This window comes from Cherax quadricarinatus, chromosome 18, assembly GCF_038502225.1.
Source record: "Cherax quadricarinatus isolate ZL_2023a chromosome 18, ASM3850222v1, whole genome shotgun sequence".
Lineage (NCBI taxonomy): Eukaryota > Metazoa > Arthropoda > Malacostraca > Decapoda > Parastacidae > Cherax > Cherax quadricarinatus.
In genome coordinates, this window is record NC_091309.1 from 24,939,957 (window position 1) to 24,954,564 (window position 14,608).

Consider the following 14,608-nt stretch of genomic DNA (forward strand, 5'->3'; position numbering starts at 1 on the left):
TACTTTATTTCCTAATCCACATATTTAAAATCTATCCAAAAATGTCTCTTGTATTAGCCATTAGCATTTTATTTCAGTCTGTTGTGATTGAGGTCTGTTTCAACAAAACTCATTTTCATTACATTGTACTTTTTTTTTATGAGCTTTTGTACAATACTACATTTCTGTATTCACCAATTTCTTTTACCTGTACATCATACATTTTTTGTATTTTATCTTTCCACCCCATTTATTATCCCACCTATTCACTTTACTTAAATATTCTTCTTGGAATTAATTTTTACCATCTAATATTCTTGCACTCTCTGAAAACATGTTGATGCAGGCAAACTGCACAACAATTACTTAAATGTAATTACCCATAAAAGCACAATTTATACAATTTTGCTATTTTCACTGTATTTTTTTTCTTTAAGTGGACAGTTAACCAGTTTACCATGATTCTAGATAATTGTAGGTCAGCTAAGAGAGCCGTCACTGTATGTGTCCATTACTATAAGTGATCTAAAATACTGTGTTAGGGTATGGGGGTGGGGGAGTCCTTAGAAGTCTGGAATATAGCCTCCAATTTCCCATTGAATATATGGGGGCTGGGTAAATCATTGAGCAATTTTTTTTTTTTTTTTTAAGATTCTAAGGCTGGTTTTGATTTTGTTAAAAACTATATGCTTCCAGTAAGCCATAATGTTTGTGTAGCAATACTTTCTTAAACATTGCTCTAATGTTGATAACATTAAAATGCATAACAAAAAGTGACATAGCATATTGGGTATAGTAAACTCGTTAAGAATATTTTTGCAAGATTCTGCAGTTCACTTTACTTCATTTTTTACATTATTCAGCACTAATGTGTTACACTAACTTTTCTGAAGGTCTTATCTTTTATGCAGATTCACTCTGACTTCTTAAGTGAAACTAATTTAATGAAACAACTGTGACTTCTGTGATTATTCTATGTGTGCAATAGCACATGGAAAGTACTTGAGGCTGGGTCCTTATTATATTCACTACTGTAAAGTAGTGCAATGTGAGATATTGGAGGAAATGTCAAATCTTGGTGAGATGCAGAAAACAGTCAGCATGCTTGGCCACAACAATTAACCCTTTCAGGGTCCAGAGGCCAAATTTCAAAGTGTGCACCAGGGTCCAAGAATTTAAAAAAAAAAAAAATATTTTTTCTTATGAAATGGTAGAGAATCTCTTTTTGAAGGTAATAAAACAAAAAGTACAAAATTTGATAGAAAATTGACAAAATTATGCTCTCGCGACCTCTTCAAGGGGGGCTCCTTGGCGTGGTGAAGAGGCTCTTGGTCTGAGGAATTAGACCTGTCGGTCTACTTCCTCAGACCGAGCCTAATTACCCCCCAATCCCCCGTTCCCTATCCCATCCTCCCCTTTTTCCTTTCCTCCTCCCCACCCCTCCCTTTTGCCCTTCCTTTTTTTTTTTTTTTTTTTTTCCACAGGCACGCTAGTTCCTAGGTAGGGGAAAGGGTACCGGGGTCCATCCCATTCCGTTGAGGTTCTTGGCGGTGGCGTAGTTTGCCGTGGAATCTGGATTGCCTGGGGATGTCCTGATCCCTCTCCTGTATCCCGGAGGGTGGCTTTGGGTGTCTCGGGCGACGGGTGTATCTCTGGAAGCCACCTTTCAGATTCCGGGGGTGGTGGCCGAAGGAGGTATGCTTTGTGGCGGATTTCCGGCCGCCCTCTCTTTTGTCTACCGAGGTAGCTCGGCAGATGTGAGGTTGCTATCCTGGATTGCCGGTTTACTGGCATGATGGGTAGGGTATGGCACGGGTTCCATGCTGCATCTGCGCTACTTGCGGTGCTGAGGTCCTCTTGGGTGCGGAGGGAGATTTCTGGCCCTTTCATTCCTCCTAGGAACTATCCCTCCCCGGTCCCCCCTTTTTTTATTCTTTTTTTATTTTTATTTTCTTTTCTTCTTTCTTTTTTTTTCTTAAAAACAAAAAGAAAGAAGTAACCTAACCATGGCAGCCCTAGTCCATGAACCTGCTACCCCCGGGCCCCTTCTTGATACTGCACCCCGTTCTGACCCCGCCTCGTCTTTGGACCACTCTTCGGACACTCCTCATGCCTCTGTACCTCTTGCCGGTGCTGTTTCCTCACCCGCTTCAGGTACTGAGGCCTCGACTGACTCCTTCGATTTATCTGACCTTCGCTCTCCTCTGACTATGCTTCCGACCTCTCCCTCTACGGTGTGGCAATTTTCGAATCGCCGGCCCGTTCCACATCGGACCAACTCTGGTCCCACGCCTAAATGACAACGACAATTACCTGCTGATGATACTTCTCCACCTTCTCGTTCTTCTCAGAAAAGATCGACACGTTCTTCACTACCTTTCCACGCTCAGTTTCAGACTGCACAATGGACTAAATTCTTCACTTTACGACCGACTTCCTCTACTGCCTATCTTTCTGACCACAGTATTGGCAAGGCACTCCTACGCCATGTTGGTAAAGATATTTCTTTTCATGCTGTTAAGAGCGGTACGCCCATCGTCACCGTACAGAATGCTACCCAGGCTCATGAGCTTTCTCGTCTTTCCCATATCGATACTGTTCCTGTAACTATTGAAAAGCATCATTCCCTCAATTCTTGTAGTGGTACCGTCATTCTGCCCCATACCATAGTTCAACAAAATTTCCAGACATGTGGCACTGACATTCTTGAACAGCTGGAACTCCAAGATCTTCCAATCCTCAAGGTAGACACTTACGTTCTTCCTGCCCGTGGGCGGAGACGATACCCTAGCAATGTGGCTCGTTTAACTTTTGACAGCCATGAACTCCCATCCTCAGTTTATGTAGCAGGACATCGGTTACAAGTTCGAAAGGTGATCCCTACACCGCAACAGTGTAGAAATTGCTGGCGATTTGGCCATCCAGCGAAATATTGCAGATCTATCGCCGAATGCCCAGTCTGTGGTGCCGATTACCATTCTAATAAGTCTTGCAATCGACCTCCCTTTTGCCTTAATTGTCATGAGGCTCACCCTTCGTACTCTCGCCGTTGTCAAGTCTACTTAAACGAGCGGGAAATCCGTTACCTCAAAGAGGCAGAAGGTCTCCCTTATGCCATGGCAGTTTCTCATCTCCGCCTCCAAGGGAGACTACCTCGTGTTTCTTATTCCCGTGTTTCAAAACGTCCCCCCACTTCTGGTATCCCATCTTCTGCACCCACCTCTGTGGTTACCTCTCCCATAGTCACTCCTGTAGCTAATTCTTTTGCTGTCCTCGGCTCAGACGTCCCTACTTCAACGTCTCAGTCTGATCTTGCTTCTTCGTGTTCTCTCTCACAAGCCTCAGTAGCGACGAGATCTCGTATGACACCTCCCAATCGTCCCTCTACTTCTCAAAAGTCAAAAAAAGGTCCGTTAACACCTCCTACCCATCTTCCACCTCCTCATTTTCCCTCCCCTGTCTCTGTACCTGGTTCTCCCCCTCTCACTTGCCCTGTTACAAGTGTAGAGGTTCACCCTCCTCCTCGTACTGTACCTTCCTCCCCTGTTCCCTCCCAAGTTTCTTCCTCTTCTGCCACCTCCCAGGTTTCTGCCTCTTCTGTCCCCTTCCATGCTTCTCCAGTTCCCTCCACCCTTTCACCCCCCCCTACCTTGGTACAGTCCATTACAGTTCCAGTCTTTACTCATCCTCCCCCTACCATTTCCAATATTGTCTCCCATACGACATCTCTGAATTCTGAAACACTTGAAGCAATTTCTGAATATATTGCAGAGAACAAACCATCAGTGGACACTGATCCACCCTCCGCTCCTTCTCTCTCCTCTACTCCATCTGCGCAACTCCTTTCTTCACAGCGCATCATTCCTTCGCTGCTTGAACGTTTTCCACTGCCTCCGCATGTGGACTTTTCTAACCCCTCTAGTCCGTAGGAACCCTTACCTGGGGATTTCAGGTATCTTTATCATTGCCAATCATGGCCTATTTACAGTGGAATATACGCGGCCTCAGGGGTAATTGGGGTGAGCTTCAGATGTTACTCTCCCAGTTTTCCCCTGTTGGTGTTTGCTTACAGGAACCAAAATTACACTCTGCTGTTATCTCTCCCATCTCAGGCTATAATTTATTGTATTCTTCAGATCCTTTTCCTGATGGGACCTTTAATGAAAGTGCCCTTCTTCTACACACTGATATTCCGTACCATCAGCCATTTGTTCGTACTTCGCTGCATTACACAGCAGCCCATATCCACTTGCATAAGTGGTATATGCTCTGTTCTTTATATCTCTCTCCTTCTCGGGCATTATCTATTCCGGATATTGCCTTTCTTGTTTCGTCATTACCACCACCGATTCTGTTACTTTGTGATTTTAATGCCCACCATTTCCTCGGGGGGGGGGGGGGTCTCACTGTGATTCCCGTGGCATTCAGTTAGAGGCTTTTCTTGCCACCCACCCCCTCCATGTTTTAAATACAGGTACTCACACCCATTTTGATCCTCGGACTCACACTCTCTCTTGCATCGATCTCTCAGTCTGCTCTTCCTCCGCCGCATTAGACTTCACTTGGTCTGTTCTTCCGGACTTACATGACAGCGATCATTTCCCAATCATTCTTACTTCCCCTTCATATTCACCACCTCTTCACATCCCACGCTGGCAATTTGATCAGGCAAATTGGAACCTTTACTCACACCTAACTGTTTTTAGAGAGGTTCCTTCTTCGTCCTCCATCGATGAGTTTTTACACCTCTTCTCGTCCTCCGTTTTAACCGCAGCTTCTCATTCTATACCCCAAACTTCGGGCAGGCATTCTCAGAAATGCGTGCCTTGGTGGTCTCCTGCTTGTGCTCGTGCAGTACGTTTGAAACGCGCTGCATGGGGCAGGTACCGGTACAATAGAACCACAGAGAGACTTCTTGATTTTAAGCAGAAGCGTGCGATCGCTCGCCGTGTCATCCGTGACACTAAACGCACTTGCTGGCGAGATTATGTCTCCACCATCACCTCTGCTTCCTCTATGAGTGCAGTCTGGAAAAAAGTACGAAAACTGAGTGGTAAATATTCTCCTGACCTGGCTCCTGTTCTGCGGGTTGCCAGTGTTGATATAGCAAACCCACTAGATGTTGCCAATGAAATTGGCAATCATCTGGTCCGTATTTCTCAGGGACTCCATCTATGCCCCTCATTTCTTTTCTCAAAGTCTGCCAGAGAGTTAGCACCCTTGGACTTTTCTTCTCTCAGAGAAGAACAGTATAATGTGCCTTTTACACTTCAAGAACTGGAGGCAACACTCTCAGCTTGCCGATCATCGGCAGCTGGGCCCGACGACATTCATATTCGTATGCTGCAACATTTACATCAGTCAGCCCTTGCAGTCCTATTATGCCTTTACAATCTTATTTGGTCACAAGGAGTTATTCTACAGCTGTGGAAATCCGCCATTGTTCTCCCTTTCCGCAAACCAGGCACTACGGGACATGAAACCTCCCACTATCGTCCCATTGCTCTTACCAGTGCAGTTTGCAAAGTGATGGAACGCCTAGTAAATAGACGTTTAGTGTGGTATTTAGAGACACACAACAGTCTCTCCACTCGTCAATATGGCTTTCGTAAGGGACGTTGTACCATAGACCCCTTACTACGCTTGGATACATATGTTCGTAATGCCTTTGCGAATAACCACCCAGTTATTGCCATATTTTTTGACCTTGAGAAGGCATATGACACAACTTGGAGGTATAATATTTTAGCCCAAGCCCACTCCTTAGGCCTTCGAGGCAATCTACCATCCTTCCTTAAGAACTTTTTAACTGACAGGCATTTCCGTGTTCGGGTTAATAATGTGCTCTCCCCGGACTTTATCCAAGCTGAAGGTGTCCCCCAGGGATGTGTTCTGAGCACAACACTTTTTCTCCTTGCTATTAATGATTTGGCCTCTAGTCTTCCATCAAATATTTGGTCATCACTCTATGTTGATGACTTTGATACACCTCACCCCTTAGTCCTCCGTATCCAACTTTGGCTACGCCGTATCTTTACCAAGCATAAAGATATTGTTTTTTGTTGGGTCCCTGGTCATGTTGACGTACAGGGCAATGAACAGGCAGACACTGCTGCGCGGTCAGCAGTACATGACCTACCAGTTTCATGTAGAGGTATTCCATTTACGGACTATTTTGCTGCAATATCTTCCCAACTTCACACCCGTTGGCAACAACGTTGGTCTACTATACTCGGCAACAAACTTCAATCTATTAAACCGAGTACAATGTATAGGTTACTGGCCGTCTTCTTATCACCAGTGTCGAGGTTGGGAGATTACTCTCTCCCGTCTTCGCATTGGCCATACTCGTCTTACTCATGGATATCTCATGGAGAGGCGCCCTGCTCCTCTCTGTGAGAATTGCCAAGTTCCATTATCAGTCAGCCACATTCTGTTGGACTTCCCACTTTATCAACGAGCACGCAGAATTTACCTCCGTCGTCGTCTTCGCTCTGCTGCTCTCTCTCTACCTTCCCTTCTCGCTGATGGACCCACCTTTCATCCAGACTCTCTCATTGACTTTTTGACAACAATCGACTTACTTCACAAATTCTGATACCTTCAGCCCTTTCTACTTCAATCTCTTGCTACCCTCTACCCCCGTACTATCCCCTGCCCCGCTGTTTTCTGTAACCTACTGATCATCCCTCCTCCCTTCTGCCATCCTATACCCTCGCTTCCTTCCCTACCCTGCAGCGCTGTATAGCCTTTGTGGCTTAGTGCTTCTTTTTTGATTATAATAATAATAATAATATACTCTCGCGAATTTTGATGTGTCGGTGATACTTATGCATCGGCGATTTTGCCAACTTTGACTCCCATTTTAGGGCAATTACAGTATTTCAGTCAACCAAATTCTTAGCTATTTCACTATTATTACTTCTATTCAATCGACTGAGCACAAGAAATCGCCAAGTCAACTGCATCAACAACAAAATAAAGTGACCGGAAATTGGTAATTTGGCCAATGTAATGCAAAGTTCAAAATATTCCAATTTCAAAATAGGGTCCAGGATAAACAATGCAGGCATTCCTGGCACTAAACTAACATTTCCTCTGTTCATTAGTTATGTTTTCAGGCTTTACAAATGAATTCTATTTTGATTTTTTATTCACATAATGAATTTTTATTCAAACCAAAAAATAGAAGATTTACTGTTATGCAATACTGTAATAATTGTATAAATAATATCGCCACATTTGTGAATGTATATTAGATCCACCAGCTGTCATGTATTAGACTTGTGAGGTCATTTGTTTACTCTTGAACACGGCAAAAATTTAACATTTCTGTTATTTTGAGCTCAGTTTCAAGCTATTTCCAGTACTAAAACCAATCAAAATCATTTCTATTTCTGTAGTATATCTTCCATTCTATCAAATGAGACCAAGAAATTGTAAATACAACTATACAAAACATACAAAAAAACACTGCAAAGTCGCTGTTTTAATCGAAAATTACAGTCTCGTTTTTTTTCTCTCATTATGCACTGTGTACTGCAGGATTTGTTTTATGTGGTGCACACATACCGCATAGATATATTCTCTCATATCTAGGCCCAAATTTACTGCTCACAGCTTATCAGAGTGAGCTGAGCTCATGGCATAGATCTACGGTTTGGACCCTGAATGTAAAGCCGTAGATCTACGGCACGAACCCTGAAAGGGTTAATAGGATATATTGCTGGAACAATAGTAGGAATTTTTAAGAGGATACTTGGTAATATCTTGTAGGAAGTGCTGGATGAGTTAGGTCTATAGTTGTGTAAGCCTACAGACCAGAGGCTGTTTTGTCCTGGTTGATCTAGCACGCACTAAGGAAGTCTGGCTTCTGGTCATGCCCTGAGAGTAAAATTTTTGAAGGCACACATGCAGTCGAGTTCATTTTTTTAAATTCTTCTATTAATTTTGGTCAAGTTAAAAAAAAAAAACACATGGTAGCCTAGTGTAAATGGGGAGTTGGAGGCTCTTAATTACATACAAGTTGCACTTCTAGATGTATTTTGTAATGTATGACACCTGAAACCTATTTTCCCATATGAACCCACTGGTCAGGCACCTGCTAATTAAGAAAGGAATAAATATACAGTACAGTAATTGATCCTAGATACCGAGCTGTTCCAATTACAAATAATAAAGAAAAGGATTCCCTTATTCATATGTTAATTAAGCATGGCAGTGCTGTAAAGATTTTCTGTTTTCCATGATTGTTGAAGCTGGCTTGCTAACTGCAAGTGATGTTGCTGGTTTATTAGAGGGAGAAGGTGTTTCGGAAAATCTGAGGAGTTCTTAAAGGTTTCATCAGCTCTGGAGGTTGAGGGTGCTGGGTGTTCCTGAGATGTTTAATTAGTTCTGGAAGTTGATGGTGCTAGGTATTCCTGGGCAGCTGAATTAGTTCTGGAGGTTGTTGGTACTGGGTGTTCCTGAGCAGTTTAATTAGTTCTGGAGGTTGATGGTGCTAGTGTTCCTGAGCAGTTTAATTAGCTCTGGAGGTTGAGGATACTAGTATTCCTGAGCAGTTTAATTAGTTCTGGAGGTTGATGGTGCTAGGTGTTCCTGAGCAGTTTAATTAGATAACAGAAAAAGGCACAATACCATGACTGGAACAATACGTAAATAGCCTGCACATAGAAGAGAGGAGCTTACGATGATGTTTTGGTCCGACTTGGACCATTTATGAAGTGTGACTTTGTAAATGGTCCAAGTTGGACCGAAATGTCGGCGTAAGCTCCTGTCTTCTATGTGCTGGTTATTTGTGTAGTTTAATTAGCTCTGGAGGTTGAGAATGCTAGTGTTCCTGGGCAGTTTAATTAGCTCTGGAGGTTAAGGATGCTAATGTTCCTGAGCAGTTTAATTAGCTCCAGAGGTTGAGGATGCTAGTGTTCCTGAGCAGTTTAATTAGTTCTGAAGGTTGATGGTGCTAGTGTTCCTGAGCATTTTAATTAGTTCTGGAGGTTGATGGTGCTAGGTGTTCTTGAGCAGTTTAATTAGTTCTGGAAGTTAATGGTGCTAGATGTTCCTGAGCAGTTTAATTAGTTCTGGAGGTTGAGGATGCTAGCATTCCTGAGCAGTTTAATTAGTTCTGGAGGTTGAGGATGCTAGCATTCCTGAGCAGTTTAATTAGTTCTGGAGGTTGAGGATGCTAGCATTCCTGAGCGGTTTAATTAGTTCTGGAGGTTGATGGTGCTAGATATACCTGAACAGTTTAACTCTTTGACTGTTTTGGTCGTATAGTATATGTCTCACACGCCACTGTTTCGGACGTATCAATACGCGTAAATTCTAGCGGCTTCAAATCAAGCAGGAGAAAGCTGGTAGGCCCACATGTGAGAGAATGGATCTGTGTGGTTAGTGTGCACCACATAAAAAAATCCTGCAGCACGCAGTGCATAATGAGAGAAAAAAAAAGACCATTTTTTTGGATTAAAACACAGACTTTGAGGTGTATTTTCATACAATATTTATCATTGTATTCTCGTTTTCATGGTCTCACGTGATAAAATGGAAAACATATCACAGAAATAGAGATGATTTTGATTAGTTTCATGATGAAAACGATCTTGAAATTGAGCTCAAAGTAGCAGAAATGTTCGATTTTTACCAATGTTCGGGAGTAAACAAATCACACCACACGTCCAATACACGTCAACTGGGGAGTCTAATATTCTTTCACTAGTGCACTGATGTTATTTATACCATTTTTACAATAATGCATTAGTCTGCATAACAGTAAATTTTGTATTTTTTGTATGAATAAAAAATCAAAATAAAAAGCAATAGTAATGCATAAGAGGGGCCTAAAGACATGACTAATGAACAGAGGATATGTTATTTTAGTGCCAAGAATGTCTACATCGTTTATTCTGGACCCTATTTTGAAATTGGCTTCTTTTTTAATTTGCATGAAATTGGCCAAATTGCCAATTTCTGACCACTTTATTGGGTAATTCAGATTGGTAAATGGGTGGTTTCTTGTACTCAAGTGATAGAAAAAATGGAGTTCTAAAGAAATGGCTATGAGTTTGGTCAACTGGAACAACGGAATTGGCCAAAAACAGGGCTCAAAGTCAGAGAAATCACCGATGCGTATATGTCGCCGAGACCGCTAACTTTGCAGGTGTAATTCCATGAGTTCTCGACCAAATTTCATACTTTTGGTGTCATTACCATCAGGAAAAGATTCTCTATCATTTCATAAGAATTTTTTTTTTTTTTTTTTTTTTTCCAAAAATTTTGACATAGAATTGACAGTTTCAGAAAGGTGCTTGCGACAGTCAAAGGATTAATTGGTTCTGGAGGTTGAGATTGCTAGTGTTCCTTAGCAGTTTAATTAGCTCTGGAAGTTGAGGATGCTGGTTCAATTTTCTTAGTCTTCTTCATTAATTAAAATAGCCTGGATACTTTTTTTTTATCAGCATAAATTTCCTGGTAACAGTACATGAGTGACAAATCTGGAAGCAGTCTTCAATCATTGCCAGCCTGTTTTTAGCCATCCTGAATTCCTTAGCCATTCTCTTGCTATCAGATTTCATATGTGGATGAGGTTGAACAAGTGGCTCTGTAACTTTCATTTCTGCAAACCTTTGTACATCCACTTGCATATGTGTGTGAAAGGAAAACTTACATGTGAGTTTAACAATTTCAAATTGTCTTACTCCACTCTAAGGTCAAACTGGTCTGTCATACTGTTAGTGTTCTCCATCATATTCACTTCAAGTGGAGGGTCCATTTTCTACAGTGAGGGAGCTCTTTACCTGAGGAATTGAATCTCTCTTCTCCCTTCCTTAGATCGAATTGAGCTCATTAATGGGGATATTTCCCCTTTTGTAAATTCCAGATTTTAGATAGAATGGAATAGGGATCACTATCAACCCTCTTGTAATGTAGCTTCCTTGGTAGTGTCACACTCACCCAATGGAAATTGAATCATTTTGGGTTGTGGCAGTTGATTCACCCATGAGACAGGTGGCTATCTAGCCATCTGTCTGTGGATCCATGAGTGACAACTGAAACTGTGTGACTCCTGGAATTCTTTCTGATTTACCTGCCACTATTATTAACTGTAAGACCATTGCACAGTTTTTGCTCTTATCCAAAAGGCAGTGTTGCTAAGCTCTGTTCAGTCATATTTGGAGGTGACATCCTGGTGTTGTGCATCAGGCAGGGTAAGAGGTAGTTTCCAGGAAACAATAGAACTACCTGTCAGAGCAAAGGTGAATGTGGGCCAGAGTGGGTACATGGCTTCTTTTCATCTATGGATGACAGGATGCAGTGCGCGTGCGAGCGCACTCTCTCTCTCTCTCTCTCTCTCTCTCTCTCTCTCTCTCACACACACACACACACACACACACACACACACACACACACAAACCTAACCTAACAAAACACATTATCTTATAAATCCCCCCACCACACACATTTTTACGATAAACTGATCTCCTCTTCAAAAGGGGGGCTCCTTGGCGTGGTGAAGAGGCTCTTGGTCTGAGGAATTAGACCTATCGGTCTTCTTCCTCAGACCGAACCTAATTACCCCCCAATCTCCCCTCCCCTTTCCCATCCTCCCCATCCTCCCCTTTTTCCTTTCCTCCTCCTCCTCCCCACTCCTCCCTTTTGCCCTTCCTCTTTTTGTCCTTTGGGATTTCTCCCACAGGCGCGCTAGTTCCTAGGTAGGAGAAAGGACACCGGGGTCCATCCCATTCCGTTGAGGTTTCTTGGCGGTGGCGTAGTTTGCCGTGGAATCTGGATTGCCTAGGGATGTCCCGATCCCTCTCCGGTATCCCGGAGTAGCTTTGGGTGTCTTTTGGGCGACGGGTGTAGCTCTGGAAGCCACCTTTCGGATTCCGGGGGTGGTGGCTGAAGGAGGTATGCTTTGTGGCGGATATCCGGCCGCCCTCTCTTTTGTCCACCGAGGTAGCTCGGCAGATGTGAGGTTGCTATCCCAGATTGCTGGTTTACTGGCATGAAGGGTAGGGTATGGCACGGGTTCCATGCTGCATCTGCGCTACTAGCGGTGTCGAGTCCTCTTGGGCGCGGAGGGAGATTTCTGGCCCTTTCATCCCTCCTAGGAACTATCCCTCCCCGGTCCCCCCTTTTTTTTTCTTTTTTTTTATTTTTATTTTCTTTTCTTCTTTCTTTTTTTTTCTTAAAAACAAAAAGAAAGAAGTAACCTAACCATGGCAGCCCTAGTCCATGAACCTGGTACCCCCGGGCCCCTTCTTGATACCGCACCCCGTTCTGACCCCGCCTCGTCTTTGGACCACTCTTCAGACATTCCTCATGCCTCTGTACCTATTGCCGGTGCTGTTTCCTCACCCGCTTCAGGTACTGAGGCCTCGACTGACTCCTTCGATTTATCAGACCTTCGCTCTCCTCTGACTATGCTTCCGGCCTCTCCCTCTACGGTGCGGCAATTTTCAAATCGCCGACCCGTTCCACGTCGGACCAACTCTGGTCCCACGCCTAAACGTCAACGACAATTACCTGCTGATGATACTTCTCCACCTTCACCTTCTCGTTCTTCTCAGAAACGATCGACACGTCCTTCACTACCTTTCCACGCTCAGTTTCAGACTGAACAGTGGACTAAATTCTTCACTTTACGACCAACTTCCTCTACTGCCTATCTTTCTGACCATAGTATTGGCAAGGCACTCCTACGCCATGTTGGTAAAGATATTTCTTTTCATGCTCTTAAGAGCGGTACGCGCATCATTACCGTACAGAATGCTACCCAGGCTCGTGAGCTCTCTCGTCTTACCCATATAGATACTGTTCCTGTCACCCTTGAAAAACATCATTCCCTCAATTCTTGTAGTGGTACCGTTATTCTGCCCCATACCATAGTTCAACAAAATTTCCAGACATGTGGCACCGACATTCTAGAACAGCTGGAACTCCAAGATCTCCCAATCCTCAAGGTAGACACTTACGTTCTTCCTGCCCGTGGGCGGAGACGATACCCTAGCAATGTGGCTCGTTTAACTTTTGACAGCCGAGAACTCCCATCCTCCGTTTATATAGCAGGACATCGGTTACAAGTTCGAAAGGTGATCCCTACACCACAACAGTGTAGAAATTGCTGGCGATTTGGCCATCCAGCGAAATATTGCAGATCTATCGCCGAATGCCCAGTCTGTGGTGCCGATGACCATTCTAATACGTCTTGCAATCGATCTCCCTCTTGCCTTAACTGTCATGAGGCTCACCCTTCGTACTCTCGCCGTTGTCAGGTCTATTTAAACGAGCGGGAAATCCGTTACCTCAAAGAGACAGAAGGTCTCCCTTATGCCATGGCAGTTTCTCATCTCCGCCTCCAAGGGAGACTCCCACGTGTTTCTTATTCCCGTGTTTCAAAACGTCCCCCCACTTCTGGTATCCCATCTTCTACACCCACCTCTGTGGTTACCTCTCCCATAATCACTCCTGTATCTAATCCTTTTGCTGTCCTCGGCTCAGACGTCCCTACTTCAACGCCTCAGTCTAATCTCGCTTCTTCGAGTTCTCTCTTACAAGCCTCAGTATCGACGAGACCTCGTACGACACCTCTTCCCAATCGTCCCTCTACTTCTCAAAAGTCAAAAAAAGGTCCGGTAACACCTCCTACCCATCTTCCACCTCCTCATTTTACCCTCCCTGTCTCTGTCCCTAGTTCTTCCCCTCTCACTGGCTCAGTTACAAGTGCAGAGGTTCACCCTCCTCCTCGTAATGTACCTTCCTCCCCTGTTCCCTCCCAAGTTTCTACCTCTTCTGCCACCTCCCAGGTTCCTGTCTCTTCTGTCCCCTGCCACGCTTCTCCAGTTCCCTCCACCCTTTCGCCCCCCCCTACCTTGGTACAGTCCAATACAGTTCCAATCTTTACTCATCCTCCCCCTACCATTCCCAATATTGTCTCCCATACGACATCTCTGAATTCCGAAACACTTGAAGCAATCTCTGAATATATTGCAGAGACCAAACCATCAATGGACACTGATCCACCTTCCGCTCTTCCTCTCTCCTCTGCTCCATCTGCGCAACTCCTTTCTTCACAGCGCACCGTTCCTTCGCTGCTTGAACATTTTCCACTGCCTCCGCATGTGGACTTTTCTAACCCTTCTAGTCCGTAGGAACCCTTACCTGCGGATTTCAAGTATCTTTATCATTGCCAATCATGGCCTTTTTACAGTGGAATATACGCGGCCTCAGGGGTAATCGGGGTGAGCTTCAGATGTTACTCTCCCAGTTTGCCCCTGTTGGTGTTTGCTTACAGGAACCAAAATTACACTCTGCTGTTATTTCTCACATCTCAGGCTATAATTTATTGTATTCTTCAGATCCTTTTCCTGATGGGACCTTTAATGAAAGTGCCCTTCTTCTCCGCACTGATATTCCGTACCATCAGCTATTTGTTCATACTTCGCTGCATTACACAGCAGCCCGTATCCACTTACATAGGTGGTATACGCTCTGTTCTTTATATCTCTCTCCTTCTCGGGCATTATCTATTCCGGATTTTGCCTTCCTTGTTTCGTCATTACCGCCACCGATTCTGTTACTTGGTGATTTTAATGCCCACCATTTCCTCTGGGGAGGGTCTCACTGTGAT

The 14,608-nt window shown here is 43.9% G+C and overlaps 1 protein-coding gene across 6 annotated transcripts in view; it reads left to right on the forward strand.

Moving 5' to 3' along the window:
- Positions 1 to 14,608, forward strand: part of Cdep (Chondrocyte-derived ezrin-like domain containing protein) — a 628,747-nt gene that overhangs the window by 454,684 nt on the left and 159,455 nt on the right. The window lies entirely within an intron of this gene.